This window comes from Hypanus sabinus, chromosome 4, assembly GCF_030144855.1.
Source record: "Hypanus sabinus isolate sHypSab1 chromosome 4, sHypSab1.hap1, whole genome shotgun sequence".
Taxonomy (NCBI): Eukaryota; Metazoa; Chordata; class Chondrichthyes; order Myliobatiformes; family Dasyatidae; genus Hypanus; species Hypanus sabinus.
The window spans coordinates 149,662,580-149,679,456 of NC_082709.1; the positions used below are offsets into that span (position 1 = coordinate 149,662,580).

The 16,877-nt window shown below is 37.6% G+C and overlaps 1 protein-coding gene across 2 annotated transcripts in view; it reads left to right on the forward strand.

Moving 5' to 3' along the window:
• Positions 1-16,877, forward strand: part of man1a2 (mannosidase, alpha, class 1A, member 2) — a 157,410-nt gene that overhangs the window by 56,437 nt on the left and 84,096 nt on the right. The gene's annotated exons all lie outside the window — the stretch shown is intronic.

Here is a 16,877-nt window from a genome sequence, read left to right on the forward strand (position 1 = left end):
TGGCCTTAGCCTTCCACTCCATCCTGTCCCACCAAGAAAACAATGCCTTATATGCCAGGAACTTGTTCATCACCTTCAGCTCAATGTTTAACCCAGTCATCCCTCAAAGGCTGGTGGGTAAACTGTCCTCGTTGGAGCTCAACATCCTTCTCTGTAACTGGATCTTGGACTTAGTAGAAAGACTCTATTCATTCGAGTTGGTAGCAATATCTCCTGCTCCTTCCTGCTGTGCACTAATGCCCTCTAGGGCTGTGTGTTCAGCCCGCTGCTTTCCTGCTGAAGTCATGATTGCACTGCCAGGTCCAGCCCAAACCGCATTCTCAATTTTGCTGGTGATACAAGTGGTTGGCTTCATGAGCAACAATGATGAGTTGTTGAAGTGAGGAAGTGGAGAGGCTTGTCAAATGTTATGAGAACAACATCCGAGTATCAATGTGGACAAGATAAAAAAGATGATTATGGACTTCAGGAAGGTTCAGGCTGACCACTCTACATGGCACATCAAGCACTCTGCCATAGAGAGAGTGAAGAGCACAACCTTCCTTGGTGTGCACATTATGGGTATTCTAACCTGGACCCACAACACCTCGTGCCAAGAGGGCACAGCAGCATCTGCACTTCCTGAGGAGAATGAGTTATGCAAGGCTCCACACCCACATTCTAACAATTTTCTGCTGAAGCCCAGTCTGGCTGCCTCATTGTGTGGTAAGGAAACTGCAAGATATCAGACCGCAAGACCTTGCAGAGTACAGTTAAGAACAGCCGATAGGATCACTGGGGTCTCCCGTCTCTCTGGGAGCATTATGTACAAAGGGAAGCATTGTTGTGGATCCCTACCACCCATTTCACAATTTCTTTCATCCACCACCATCAGGAAATAGGTGCAGGAGCATCAGGACTAAGACTGCCATACTAGGTAACAGATTCTTCCCCCAGGTTGTGAGACTAATAAATACCCTAACACCACTGAGATCTCATCACTCGCATAGCGAGCTGTTTTTCTGTACTGTTTACCTGTGCTGTGCAATTCACTTGCATTTTGATTGACATTTTATTAACTTATTTGTGGTAATATTTTGTTCTGTGTGCTGTTTGTGATATATGCATTGTGAATGCACCATGGCCTGGAGCAACATTTTATTTGGTTGCATATAGGTAGTCAGATGATGATAAACTTGAGCTACATTAGAACAAAGAAAAGTTAGAAATCAAACACATTTTCAGTTATAGGGAAAGAATGGCAAAAAAAGAGGACAGAGAATGTGAGGCCTAGAAAGAGACTGACGTGGTTCTCCCCAGAGGAAGGTGAAGGCTTGTTAATCATGCTGAATAAAAGGAGAGGTTGGAAGAGAAGCAAACTAGAAACAGTGCTGGAGTTATGAGACACAGCAGCTCATAACTTAACCCTATCCTGTGAGCGAGCCTCTGTAATGTAGGAGGAAAGCCACGTGGTCTTAGGGGGAAGGTACAAACTCCTTACCAATAGCAGTGAGAATTGAACCCCAGTCTTCTGTTTGCTGGCACTGTAAAGCATAACATTTCACTCCAGAATACTATGCCATCCCTTTTTCCATTAAAATAGGCTGGTTTTGATACAAATTTCTAAAGCTGATGATTATCTGAAATTCTTAAGTCAGTAACTTGTAACATGTTTCTCTGTAGATGCCCCCCCCCAAACACACACACACACACACCGCCCCCCCCCCCACCCCGTTGGTTGGGGTCAACCATGGATGTTGTGTCCTAGCTGCCCACATGTTGCGTGAGGCAGGGTAGTACAATATGAAAATCAAACCGCTGTCCTTGCAGCAGATTCCTCCTCTCCATGCAGCTGATGAATCCAAAGGAGCAAAAGAGACTGATACAGTTTGGCACCAGTGGTGTTGCAAGAGTTACCAGCCGATGTTGAACTCAATGTAGGACTGTCTTAGGGATTCCAGCTCTGCATTTATCACCTGAGTTTACTACCCAAGCTTTTCCCATGAATGAGTATGGACATAAGGCAGTGGAGGTTTGGCATCAGAGTTTTCCTTTTCCTGGATGAACTGCCAACCACAGCTGACAAGTTCCATCTCCTTGGGAGTGACTGGTTTTTAGGTGCCAGTAAACCCACCTTTGTCTCTTCTCCTGTCAGTAGAAGTGGTTCTGCTGAGCTTAGTAGCTAAGCCACACATGAAGGCCAGGAGCTGGACCTAGTTGTCAGAGGCTATTTGAGATCACAGCATTGGGAGCATTTGATAGATAGTGGAAGCTTATCTCCACTACTTTTCCCAGCTGTGCCAACCTTAAGGAACTTCTCTGTAGATGCCGCATGATCTATTGAATGCTTCCAACATTCTGTTAAGATTTTCTGTAATTGTTTTGTATGTCACTTCAGGTTTTTCTTTTCCTCTTTGTTCCCATTCATATCTTCAAGTTTAAATATCCAGGTAAATCATCTGCAATTAGCAAGTTGGTTTGGCAATTATTTCTATCATTCTCTCTCACTTGATCTCCACAGATATTGGCTTTGTCATCTATCTTCTTCTGTTTCTGTAAAAACCCTTCTAAGTATTTTTACCTGTTACTATTGAAACAAAGCATTGCAGTCTAGAAACAATAATTGGAATTGATTTATGCACGTGTTTTTTTGTGTAACAGGTTTTGTTACACAGTGTTTGGATGTATTTGCATTAAATGCCTTTTAAATAAATGCAATCAATTTTCAGTCTCTGACCTATTTCTGTGTTCAGTATCATCTCTATCTTGGTAGGGAGCAATGCATGTTCTAGTATAATCTTCCATACACTCCATGGCTGCATTACCTATAAACCTTGTTAGCCTAAAGAACGATCTGGTCTATAATTCTATAATATATTGCTGAACTAGGGATCCTTAAAATTCTTGGGCTGAGCTGGCACTTGCATGACTTGGAACTGAAGAAGCACCTTACTCTTTTGGGCATTGTCTCCGAGTTATAAGCCTTATTTATATAGTTTCTTCCATTCCTTGACCTTTTTTATTCTGTTATCTTATACATTGGTAAGATTAACGCTTAGATCAATGGATGTTTTAAAATCATAAAACATTCCCATAATTACATTCTCAACCGTATTGTAGATCCCAAGTGGCAACATTTCTCCAAATGTGATTTGTGCGATCTTGTTATCTATATGCAAATAGCTGACTCTCTTGAATGCATATGAACCAATGTTTAGAAGTTGGTAGATGAAGGAACAAAATAACTGGACTTCTGAGTATACTCATTCAGTAAGTTTATTGTGATACCCCTTTCTATTGGTTCTATGGTAATGACATTTGAATGTGAATCAGATATTAAGGTTTTGAATATCAGCCTTGTTACTAGAATGTCTGATGAATATATTTTGTTTAGTGTTCTCAGTTTGTTTAATTCCAATTTAAATGTAAAGATTCAACATGTAATTACTTATCTCTTTTAAATAAGTGAATGTTTTTACTATCTCTCGACACTCTTCGGTCTAAAATAATTGAGGATTTTACTAATAAAGCAATTTCATATACATTGAGATCAGAAATATGCAAGCAAAATGTTTTGTTTTGCAAAATTTCTGTTTCTGCTCACTAGAATTCTTAGCTGGGAAATTAACATATCTGAAAGATTAAGATACAGATGTTCTGTAATTATTTCATTTGATTATCTACTGTATTCCAGCATTTTAAATCAGTTTGATCCTCTTTGTGCATGAATGATCACATAATCTTAGCATATTTTTGAAATATGGTTTCTATATTTCTATATTATGGGACCAATTTTGTTGCAAATTAATTTTTGATGCATTTCACTGTAGTAACTATTTAAATTAAATTGTTCAAAAACACTTTGCATCCTTGTGACTAGATTTATTGAAACTTTACAACTTGTTGTGGCATTTGCTGTTTGAATTTTGTAATTAACTTTTCCAGTGGTAGATGGTACTATGTATGATGTGAGCTAGTTTCATTAACAAGAGCTTTAAAAAAACTTATTTTACTGAGGCCGTAAAGCTTATAACATTTCTCATTCTCATTGATGGAGTGTTTTGATGACTGGTTGACTTGACAGAAGTATTGACATCTAATGCAGGTTAAGCGTAAGTTTATTAAATTCGGCATACTCGGTTTACAAAATTCAGTGATGTATCACAAATGCTAAACTTTCATGAAATGAAATACTTAGCAAGAGGATTAAAGTTCTGAGGATAGGTAATTGAACTGACATGTTAGGATTTTTTCTCTTTTTATTGATGCTGCTTGACTTATTGAATTTTTTTATTCCAAGTTTTTTAGCATCTACAGGATCAACAATTAATCTTGTGCTCATACAGTATTCGTATCTGAAAATCCAAACTGCTGCAACGTAATTATTGTAAGAGAAGAAAATGTAGAAGAAGCTAATGTTCCAATGGGACCTTGTATGATGAATCCTAATTCTATCCCAGTGAGCAAGCTAGAAGGATAAAGTATAAAGCACAATATATTTATTGCTTGGGTGGAAAGAGAACAGGCTATGTATATTCTTGATAGCCTTTCAAGTGTTTTAAAGAATTGAATAACGTTGAGGAGAAGAGATTCAGAGCAGAGTTGGGGATGGAAATGTTGAGGGACTTAAGTAATTTTTTTGATGAATTGTAAGACCATGGAATAGATTTAAGATGTAGTATTTTATCTGTTACACTGCAAGAAGAATATGTATTGTAATCTGAAAGCAGTGGCTTTCAGCAATTTGAGTTATGAAATGTTAGCAGAGAAGTGATCCATAAGTAAAAAGGATAGAAAGGGGAGTTAATTTCATTGTCAAGTGATGTCTTATGCTGTGGTATTCTGTAACAAATCCTTTTTTTCAGTACTCCCTGCAAATATTGTAATTTTTCTTCCTACAATGGTGCTTCAACAAGATCAGAATTTTTCAAACTGTTTTTTTCCTTCATTTGGTTGAGTGAAGCTGCCCTGGAGTCAGTTTGCATGAATGCTCAATTCCCATTTCACATTATCTGATGTGGGGAATTTATGAATGTAAGCTGAATATTTTTTATACTCCAAAGAAGCGGTGCTCTGAAGCTTCATTGCAGAGGTGTCAATTTTTAGTTGTTTCCTGTTATTAATAACAACATGACTCATTTAAGCTTCACACTGCAACTTGCACATAATGTGGAAATTTAAAAAAAATTGGACAGCAGATTGTGAAATCAAATTCAATATATTTTTAAGCTTAGTGCAAGCAAAATGATAAGTATAAAACGAGATTGATTCATTACCGCCACCCCACCACTCCCATGTGCTTACATCTACATGATGCCAATCCATACCATACTGGCTCTGGTGAAAAACAAGTTGAAGGTCTGATGAAACTTCAAATTGGGGATTGATATGTTTTCGTTAGGCAAGACTTTTAAGGCTGTGGAACCAAGGTCGGTGTATGTTTAAGGTATAATTTGGCTAAGATAGAATTGGTAAAACACATTTGAGATGATTTGCTTTTGTTTATAATATTTACTGATGTAGACTAGCAAGCCACACAGGCAATTAATTCTAAGTTTTTAGAAGGAGGCTGCCATTTGGATGTGCATGGAAAAGTACAAATGTGTAGATGTGGGAGAATTACTGTATCTTAAAACATATATAAAAATGGCCTAACTGTGTTCTGTGTTTATTGTGGGTTAACCCTATTCTGAAGGAGGAATACTGTGTATGGTGCAGAAAAAAAAACGGGGCGGAATTAATACGAAAAGGTTTGGTGGAAGAACCTTCACGTACAGCATAGATGCAAAATATCACTATGTTGAGAACCTAATCATTTAAGCAGTTATGTTCTACAATAACACTAGAAAAATCTAATCCTTTGAGGCAATGACCTTATTTTCCATCAAGTGTATTTTTAAAGGCTCTTTCATTACAGACTGTTCTTTTGGTTTTCAGGCTTGATTTTCAACTACCACTGACCATAGATAATGTTTGTGGACAGAAGGTGATAATTGTTTTGGTAAACAGTTTGTGATTTTGGAGATAGAAATGACTGAATAGATTAAAAAGTTTACTGAATAGATTTATTTTATTTTTGGGATGTGTAAGATTGAAAAAATTCTGTGATTTGGCAAGCTGAGATTTGTGCATCTTGAAGATAGGAGAAGACCATTAATTCAGTATTATTTAATGTTCAGAAAACAGAAGATCTGAGACTTGTTTGGCATAATGATGGAACTAAATTAAACAATGGATTATAGAATGATATGAAGATTACAATGAAAGAGGATTTTTTTTCCTACTGTAACTAGGGGAACAGACTTCCTGTCAGAAGAAGGCATACTGAAACAAACTAGGTGTTTGAAAGTCTCTGACATGTAAAGCTTATAAAAGTCAATTAAATTTTAAAATATGCTAAACAAGCAATAAAGCAAAAATTATGACACTACATTTAAAAAAAACACAATTGCCCTTCTTGTCACTGCCATTCCTGTTGATTAAATAAATAGATTTGGTGCTTCCATGCGAAGCCTAATCTTACATGCCCAATATGGTTACTGCAGGTTTGCTTAGAATTCCAATTGGAGTCTATAAAGTTTATTCAACCAGCATTTTGATACTGATGATATTAATGGTTTGATAGGACATACAAGAGGACGGGGAAACATTGGTAGTATTTTGTAGATGCAGGTTGTAAGCCTTTTTTGCTTGTACAGGGATTGGATATGTTTTGGCTGTTCTATAATCATACAATCGTGGAATATTTAAAAAGTGCTATCTTGAAAAGAAATGGGTATATCAGTTGAGTTTATTTAAAACTGATTCAACTACTCCCGTTTGCAACTTGCAGTTTCCTTTCATTCCCAACTTTCCTGGGATTCCAAGGATTACTACCAATTCCATATACTGGCCTAAACTTTCTTTGCTTATGTGATAAAGGTCTTTTCTCTATTCTACCTGCAGGGGTCCTATGTGAAATAAGTTTGGGCAGTCTCTACGGATTCTAGTAGGGTAAGTTGGGAAGGACTAAAATTGTCAATATTTTGGTAGTGTTTGGAAATCTTATTTTGCATTACCATGGATTTATTTTATGCTCATGATTTGGAGGAGATAAATTATTTTATTGGATCAGAATAGAAATGGCGTCCCTGGTCTTTAGCCCCTTCATTAATAAGTGGTGAACTTGGACTTTCAGAAGAGACTAATAGGCACAACTGAAAACATTATCTTCATTATCTTTGGAAACTTGATCTAGAATACTGCAGTATCTTGAGCAAAATAAATTAAGCTGATATAAATTAATGATAATTATTTTTAATAATTTTAAATGATCTTTTAAGTCTCAAATCATCCATCTTCCTCTTGGTTCAATGTCATGAAGCAAATTTCCTTGCCAGTCCTATCATTGACTGACTTGGGGCTTTTTTTTTTGCTTCCTGTTTTGTTGTAGTTGCTAATTTTTCTGCTTCCCATTTTAAAGTGGCTATCAATATTGAGTGAAATGTTCATGTATAGTGGAGATACAGCTTGAAAAACTATGGGTGCTTAAACTATCAAGTATGCTTTTTTTCAACCTGAATTGCAAGGATATTTGTGTTACTGACTAATGCAAACTATTATATTTGACGAACAGTAATTAAAAAGAGCTAACTTAAGATAATCACACAGAGCTGAGGAACTCAGCATATCAGGCAGCATCTTTGGAGGAGGATAAATTGTTGGTATTATGGCCTGAATTATCAACTGTTTACTTCTGTTCATAAATTTCTGACTTGTTGAAATACTCCAGCACTTTTTGTATGTTGTTCAATATTTCCAGCATCTGTAGAATCTCTTTGTGCATATGATTCACTTTGGATAAATGCAATTGTAATCCCATAGCTAACAAGGTAGCCACATGCCCCTGTTGCAATTAACTTATTTCTCATATCATTTTTGTTGAACTGTCTAGTTTGCTATCCTAAGCCCTTAATTATTGGGAGTGCACATTATTACGTGATAAACAATGTTGGTATTTTGTGAGCAAGTAGACACAAACAACATTTTGTCTTGAACATGATTTTATGTGCACAAATAGACCAATTAACAGAGAAATCCTTACATGCTAGAGATGTAGCAGGAGCATGAGAGTAAGATTTCTACCTTTTTCCAAAGATGATAGATTACCCAAAGGGTTAAGGAATAAAACAACTATTTAAAGAAATGACATTTGCTGAAATACCAGAATATAGTTATGTAGAATGGAAGATAGAAGGAACAAGGTGGCTACAGGCAGTAGCGTAGCAAATTTTTTGGCAATTGCTGCTGCTTGATCATCTTGAGCTGGTCAAGGTGGATCCACCTCAAAGCTCCTCTCTGTCATCCTTTTCCTTGGGTCTTCTCTCTGCTGCTTGTTTTTATGATTGTTTTTAGTGATAGGGAGGCACTCAATCACTGATTTCATTGTAGCTCTCAACTCATCCATCCAGTTATAACAATGCATGTAGAAAGATCAATTTGCCTTAACCTGCTTCAGAACACATCTTAGTATAAACATCTGACTAGCTTCTGAAGGACAATTAGTTCAGCAAAGGAGTTGGAATTGCACCAGATTTGTACCTTTTTATCAATTCTGCTATGCCATACCAAAACCAGATTTAATGTCAGTGTCCATCACTGTATTAAGACTGATCAAAGGCTTTAACCTGTATCCATTGCTGTACCACGCAGGAGCCTGAATTCTGGTCTGCATCTGTGTTCTACTTTCAACTGCCCTTGTGTGCAATCTGTCCTACTTCACTCTCCGTTGTGATTTGTCTCAATATTACTGATATGTTTTAACTCCTTACCTTGATTCTTTAAAAATTATTTCCACTAGGAAGTGTGTGTTAGTGCCTTGAAGATTTTCAGTTGTTTTTCTCCCTGCCCCCCATTAATAGTTTAATATGTTTTGTTCAAGTAACCATGCATGATTGAATGTAGAATACACATGTCCTCATTGCAGTAACAGATTCTAATTCTTTAAATTGCTTAACAAATAATATTTCACTGTCTCTTTTATCTACTTGAGTTGCAATGCTCTTGCATCTTAACTGTGTTTCCACACAACTGTAGAAAGAAAATATTATTCAAAGGCTGCTACTCTTGACTCTGCACTTTTCCTTCAAGTTCTCCAGGAGAGGGTCCCTGGCTTTTTTATTAAAAGGATTTTCCACTGCTTTTCATGGCTTTGGGTAAACCTGAAGCATTTCATGACAAATGAAGTGCCATTTTTATTTTAAGTATTTATTTATTTTTAAGAAATAGCAATGTATTTGTGTACAACAGCATTGGGTTTTGCAAACAATATTATAATATAGACTGACCATCTGTATTGGTAATCCTAAATAAGGGATGAGGATAGGAGGTAATGCCCATATTCTTCAGAAGTAGTGTTTTACATCCACTTGAGCAATCAGCCAGAGATTCAGCATGACATCTGTTCCAAGAACATCTCCTCCAGCAATGGAATATTCCCTCAGTGCCACATTGATTTGTCAACCTATTTTGTGTGCTTGGGTCACTGTGTCCAGCTTGAACTTAAAATCTGATATGTGCAAGCACAATTGTATCAGTGTTAACCCATTCTAATCTCCATGAAGTAATTATCTATTATCACTGTCCAAAAGTATGGGTCAATTCAGACCTCTTGCCATCTCTTGACCTTCACAGTGCACTCACATCTATGTATGTTGTCAGATTGTTCACCCAGTGTACAGTTCTAGATAAGCTGAGATAGGATGACTTTTTTATATTAGTATGAGTACTGGATTTGGGAAAGAAGATTTTGCAGAATATGATAGAGGGATAATGAAGGCTAGCACAGTGATAAAATTGGCAGAGCTGAAGCTTTACAGCACCTGTGACCTGCATTCAGTGCCGACCTCCAGCTTTGTGTATGTGGTATTTGCATGTTGGCCTTAACTTGGGTCTTCAAGGTTTCATCCCAAATGTGTGTGGAGTGGTAGGTTAGTGACAACTTCAAATTTGAAAGTGCTAGAATCTGAGGGAGTTGATGAGGATGTGGAGAGAATAAAAGTGGGCGCTTGATGGTCAGTGTTGCGACTGTGATTGAAGTCACTGGAGAGGCACTGAAGCTGGTGATACAGAAGTTTTTATTCATCACAGAAAGCATGCTTTTGCATGGAAACACTGTCCATAGAGACTCACAAACCCAAAAGTACATCACATTTTTATACCCTTAAGATCAATGGTAACAGTTGGTGATTCAATACAGTTTCAATAGTTAGTGATATTTACTTTAATACTTTGACAATGCTTCCTTTTGAATTAGCATATCTACATATTCAAATACCTTGGCTGGGATATTTCCCTGAACTTATTTACATTTGCAATGATACAAATTCCTTAAACCCACATTGGGTGCAGGGCAATAAACAAAACCCCATCGTTAATGTTTAGCTGATGCATATACAAATGTATCATGGTCACCATTTTTCAAACCATTATCTTTTAGTCTTTTTGCTTTTAACTTCAGTTTAATGCTTGCAATTTTCAATAAAAACTGAAGACTGGTTCTTTAATTAATATCCGCTACGATCACAGAACAATCAGCACAGACATGATGATTGAATGGTCTGTTTCTATATGGTATGACTCGCAAGTGAAATTGATGTTGAAAATAGCAGACTGTCAACAACTCGGGTTCAATGGGCTGTCCCTTAATCTCTTCAAAGGAAAAAATATTCACGGTGTTTCTAGATAATGCACACAGCTAGTGAATGTGTGGGAATTCATTTCTACAGGTGGCTGTGTAAACCAAGTCATTGAGGTATATTTAAAGTGGAGTTCTTGATTAGTAAAGGCCTCAAAAGTTTCAGAAAGGAGGCAGGAGAATGAGTTTGAGAGAGAAAATAAATCAAACATGATTGAATGGTGGGGCAGACTAAAATGGGCCAAAAGACCTGATTCTGCTCCTATGTCCTATGGACTGGAGCATCTTTTAAGATTTTGCCCCTCATGTTTCATTCATGGAGTCTGAACAGAAGAGACAATTACAACACTGACAATGTTTATCTTGACTGCAGTTTAAAAACCTTGAGATGCAGTACCTCTCTCCAAAGGTTAGTAGATATCTTTTGTACTAAATGAAGAAAATTTATTCCTCAACTTGAATTAAGCACATAAGCAAGATTCAGGCCAATATATTTTTGATATATAAATAACTATCTGAAAACAAGTGCATTTAGAAACAGAAATACAGCAAATGCTCAGTGTTCCAGGCAATATTTATGGAGAAAAAAAAACCAGTATGAATGTTTTAGGTTGGACACCTTTGTCAGAACTTAATGTACTCCATACAAGGCTTATTGAGAAAGTAAGGAGGCATGGGATACAAGGGGACATTGCTTTGTGGATCCAGAATTGTCTTGCCCACAGAAGGCAAAGTGTGATTGTAGACGGGTCATGTTCTGCATGGAGGTTGTTGACCAGTGGTGTGCCTCAGGGATCTGTTCTGGAACCTCTTCTCTTCGTGATTTTTATAAATGACCTAGATGAGGAAGTGGAGGGATAGGTTAGTAAATTTGCAGATGACACACAGGTTAGAGGTGTTGTGGATAGTGTAGAGGGCTGTCAGAGGTTACAGCGGGGCACCAATAGGATGCAACACTGGGCTGAGAAGCGGCTGATGGAGCTTAACTCAGATAAGTGTGATGTGGTTAATTTTGGTACGGTTAAGTATAATGGCAGAATATAGTATTAATGGTAAGACTATTGGCAGTATTCAGGATCAGCGGGATCTTGGGGTCATTGTCCGTAAGACACTCAAAACAGCTGCACAGGTTGACTCTGTGGTTAAGAAGGCATATGGTGTATTGGCCGCCTTCAGTTGTGGGATTGAGTTCAAGAGCTGAGAGGTAATGTTACAGCTGTATAGAACCCTGGTCAGACCCCACCTGGAGACGGTGCTTAGTTCTGCTCACCTCACTTCAGGAAGGATGTAGAAACTAGAAAGGGTGCAAAGGAGATTTTCAAGGATGGTGCTTGGATTGGGGAGCATGCCTTACGAGAATAGGTTGAGTGAGCTTGGCCTTTTCTCCTTGGAGCAATGGAGGATGAAAGGTGACCTGATAAAGGTGTATAAAATAATGAATGGCATTGATCATGTGGATAGTCAGCGGCTTTTTCCCAGGGCTGAAATGGCTAACACAAAAGGGCACAGTTTTAAGGTGGTGAGTGCGTGGAATGGGCTGCCAGCGACTGTGGTGAGGGCAGATACAATAGGATCTTTAGAGGCTCCTGGATAGGTACATGGAGCTTAGAAAAATAGAGGGCTGTGGGTAACCCTAGGTAATTTCTAAAGTAAGTACATGTTCAGTGCAGCTGTAGGTTTTCTATGTTTCTAACTGATGAGCCAATTAAACAAGTTAATTTAAAGCTGTAGAGAAACTGGTGGAGCAGTAATAGGACAAAAGAAGAATTCTCAGAAGTTGGCAGCAAGGTGGCTGAGTTGTTTCAGATAGTGACGCAAGAGAGTGCAGATGTTGGAATCTGGAGCATAGAACAAACTGCTGGAGGAACTTGGGTCAAGAAATATCTGTAGAGGCAAAGGGATGGCTGATATTTTGGATGTTTACAGAATTGTGTGGTTAATAGATTAATGGGAACTGTTGGTGAGAAATCATAGGGATATTTTAAATCTGCAAATCTGGGTCAGAGCTGTTGAATCTGAAACACAAGGTGGATGCTGAAAATTCCAGTACATTTGGTGATGTTAGATAAGCTAAGTTTAGTAGTCTTAACAGCAGAACTGAATCACCTGTAAGTTTTGAATCTGATCTTGAGCCCAAAGTTGCATCTGTCTGCCTGGAGATGAGGAACTGTTCCTCATGCTTACGTAAAAACAGTGTATGAAACATAGGTCAAAATGGCAGTTGAATGGAGGATTTAAGAGTTAAGCAAATAGAAACTCGGTTATCTGAGCAAACTAAATGAGGAGTTCAACTTAATGGTCATCCAATCAACATCTTTTTCCAATGTAGAGGCGACTGTCTCATGCAATACATTGGAAGAAGTGCAAGTGAATCGATGCTTCACATGATAGGAAGTTATGAGGTTAATAAAAGATGTTGCATCTTCGGTCATTGCTTAGTAAAGTGCAGTGAAGATGCAGCTGTGGGTGGAGACGAGAGGACTTGGCAGTGGGGAGAGAAAGAAACGGATGATGTGTATCTAATAACAGAATCCAGTTGCTGATTTTGGAATTTGTGAAGGTTGCTGTGCTGAGTGGGGAGGCTGGTGGGATAACATGAGAAGACTGGTGGACTTGGCGGCCTTTGCTCCCATATGCCTACTTTTGGTAGAGGTGTATTTAAGGGGAATGTAATAGAAACCTGTATCCCATGATATTTTAAACTGAAAGAAGAGATAATTGTGAACAAAATAAGAGCAGAAACATTTCTAGATTTTAAAAATGGCAAATCTGTGTGTGTGTGTGGTGGGGAAGGGGGAAGAACCATTCATATTTTTAAGTTTTTTTCATATTTCATAAGGACCCTGAGAGGTGATTAACCTAAAATGCTCCCCATAATATTCTTTATAACATGGATTGTCTACCCTGCTGAATGTTTATAATTATTTCAGAATTTCAGGCAATAAATAATAGAATCATCTGCTGCATGTCTAAACTGATTCAAACACACATTGGTTGTGAATTTGAATTTCACTAAAATCTTATTTTACAAGAACATTTGCCTGTGAGGGTTTGCTGCACGCATATCGAAACCAAAGACATTGCAATGATTACTGCATTTAGCGGAAAGTTTGTCATTGAATATAAAGTTAATGATAGTAAATAAATGAACTTTGGTGAAGGATGCTTCATCATACCTCTTGATTGAAGGTTTCTGTGAGGTTCGAAGTAGCCGTGTATAGTGACGTTTGCTTTTCTCTTGGAGGTGTCTTAAGCTGATGATGAGGTTATGCATCTAGACATCATGTCAATGACAGGCACTGCTGAAAAGATGCTCCTTTGAGCAGTGTTGACTGTATATCTGTCCTTTATAATTTTGCATTTATTCTTGGCATTCCTTGGGATGGGTCCTTGATTGTTTAGGCTGTAGATCTTGAGAACCATGAAGAATGTCGTATGTTTCATGGTTGTGAGTTGTTAGGTTGCCACTTATGCTTTGAATCATGGATTTTATGTCAGACCTTGGCTTTTGTGTTCCATAAAGCCATTCCGTCCTGAGGTATGGTGCAGTTTGTATGCCATCATTCCATTCTTTTTCTCAGACGACCTTGTAACGATGTTTCTCCTTACCCCAACCAAGCTGCTTGCTGGAAAGGAACTAAACTGGATCTAGCATTGCAGTCATGTCAGCAGCAGGCTGAGTACAGTGTCCTGTTATAGTCTTTACTTTTTAACTTGTATATGTACCTTTTTATTAAACTATTTGCGATAATATTACTTAATGTTCTGTTTGTGAGTTATATGTATTGTATTGTGCACCTTAGTCTGGAAGAATGTTGTTTTGTTTGGCGATATACATGTGTACAGTTGAATAACAGTAAACTGAACTTGAACCTACTTCACAGGACACATAGGACAGAACAAAGATCAACCTGTTTTACAAAGCTGCTGTGCAAAAGTTTGGAGTTTGATGTGTGCATTGAAGCATATTACAAAATAAGGTTTGAAACTCTGGAACAGGGGTTTCCAACCTGGGGTCCACGGACCCCTTGCTTAATGGTATCGGTCCATGACATTAAAAAAAGTTGTGAACCCCTGCAAAAGACTCTTTGCGAGTTTATTCCTGCAGTGTAACGCCCCTGCCAATAATAGTTCAAGATGTATTGCATCCTGAAAAGCATGAATTGCTTCTTATGTCTTAAATGCCACTTTTGAGAAGATTGATATTGATATCAAGGATATTGATCACCTGCAGTGTGCCAGCAAACCCTTTTGGCTATTTGAGGAAAACTGTATTTGAAGAGCAGGAACTCAAATTTACCAGGTGGCAGTGATCTCTGTTGTCCCGTGCACATCTGAGACGTGGATTATCTGTAGCAGGCACCTCAAAGCATTGATGAGTTACTGCCTGTGCAGTCTCTACAATGTTTTCCAAATCCACTGGCAGGATAAATAGACTAATCTCCTCTCCTGTGCCATGAAAAGTTAAAGTATGGAAGTAGTATTGACTGGAGAAATGACAAAGATGAATGAAAATTATATTTCTATAGAATCAATGATTGTAAAGTGAGTAAATAATGGACTTTCTGCTTGTTTAAATGAGCAGTCATTAATCGAGCATTCTGAGCTATGCTGTCCAGTATGATGTGAGTTTACAGTTCACTGCAAGGTACCTCCCACTTGGATTTGTACTACAAATAAATAGCACCTCGTTTTTATTTTAATTATTAGCATGATTACACTATGATTTAATATAACTTTTATAATTTCCAACTGTGTAGTGGTTTATGTATTCTCTAAGGCACCTTATTTGGATTGAAGAACCCATGTTGCTCTGATCTTGTATAATTTTGCAGTCTTCTCAATATTTCAGTAATGAGGATGGAATGAATAGATTGATGCTTTATGATTATAGAAATTAATCGCTTCAACTTTAGCAAACATCTTTTTTATATAGCTCGTTGGTTTTTAAGGTAGTATGTTATATACGGTTGACATAACATTGATTGTAAAGTGTATTATTGATTTCTTGGGTAATCACTTGGAACCAAGGATGACCTGCTCACATTCTGGTTTTGTGGCCTCTGAGATGACTAATGTCAGGCCACAGATGCAGCTGAAGAGGTAAATGGGTGTCTTATAAGGTGTCCTACTATTCCATTAGTAATGCAGAGCTTACTGATAGTTTCCAAAACAAATAATTTTAAAATTAGTTTTAAAATTTTAATTCTCCCATAGATTCAACTGACAAGCCCTTAAATTCTCCCTGGAACAAGCAGTTGTGTTAACTAAGGCTTTTTTGTTTTCTTAAACTTTATCAAACAAGCCATTGAATGTTTATTTTTTGTTGAAAATTGCCTTGAAATTATGTGGGTGCCAGGATTTGGGTCTGTCAGTTAATCCTTATCAATACTATTAAGATGAATGTGTCATTAATTAGTGACTTCGCTTTGCAGCCATCTCAAAAACTGGGTTGCTTTGGTCTGTTCATGAGATGACAACATTGGGTTACAGGGCTTAATGACTTTTGAAATGGAGGAAAATTGCAGAAAGGAAATACCATCCTGATTGTACTTGATACAGAGTTTGGAGAAGTCTTGTAACAGCAGGATAGAAGCTGTTCTTGAGCCAGGTGGTACATGTTTTAAGGCTTCTGTATATTCTGCCCAATGGGGGAGCTGTTAATGTTTCATTGTTTTAATTTTTTAAAATTTTATAACATACCATTAAAAAGATTAGCTTTGATTTAATTTTGGTATCTATTTGCATTCAAGGTACCCATAAATGTAGGACAACTGTAGAGTATCTGGTTACCAACTACTTGAAAATCCCAATGATTTGGCATCTGACTCACAAGTTGACAGTGATATTCCCTAGCACAATGGGACTTCAGCTATGTAACATCTTAAAAATGAGATCTGAAAAAGAAATTAAATAATCCAGAAAATCTGCCAGTATGGTACCACAGGTGTTCAAAGTGAGCTAGATTACTGAAGTTTTACAGTATTATAAGCTCTTTTATTGTTTTGGCAAAGAGTACTGGGAAGGCTTGCCATTTACTGCAGGAAGTTCCTGCATTGTGCAGGGCCTTGCTGATCAAGAGCCAGCTGAGAAACTTGCTGAAAATATAGTAAGGGAGTGGCAGTTGTAGCCATCTCATTTCTCAGCTGTACTGGTGGAATGCCACTGATAAAACTTCGACCTGTGTGTTAGTCTGAAAAGTAACTTGAGGGAAGAGTACTAC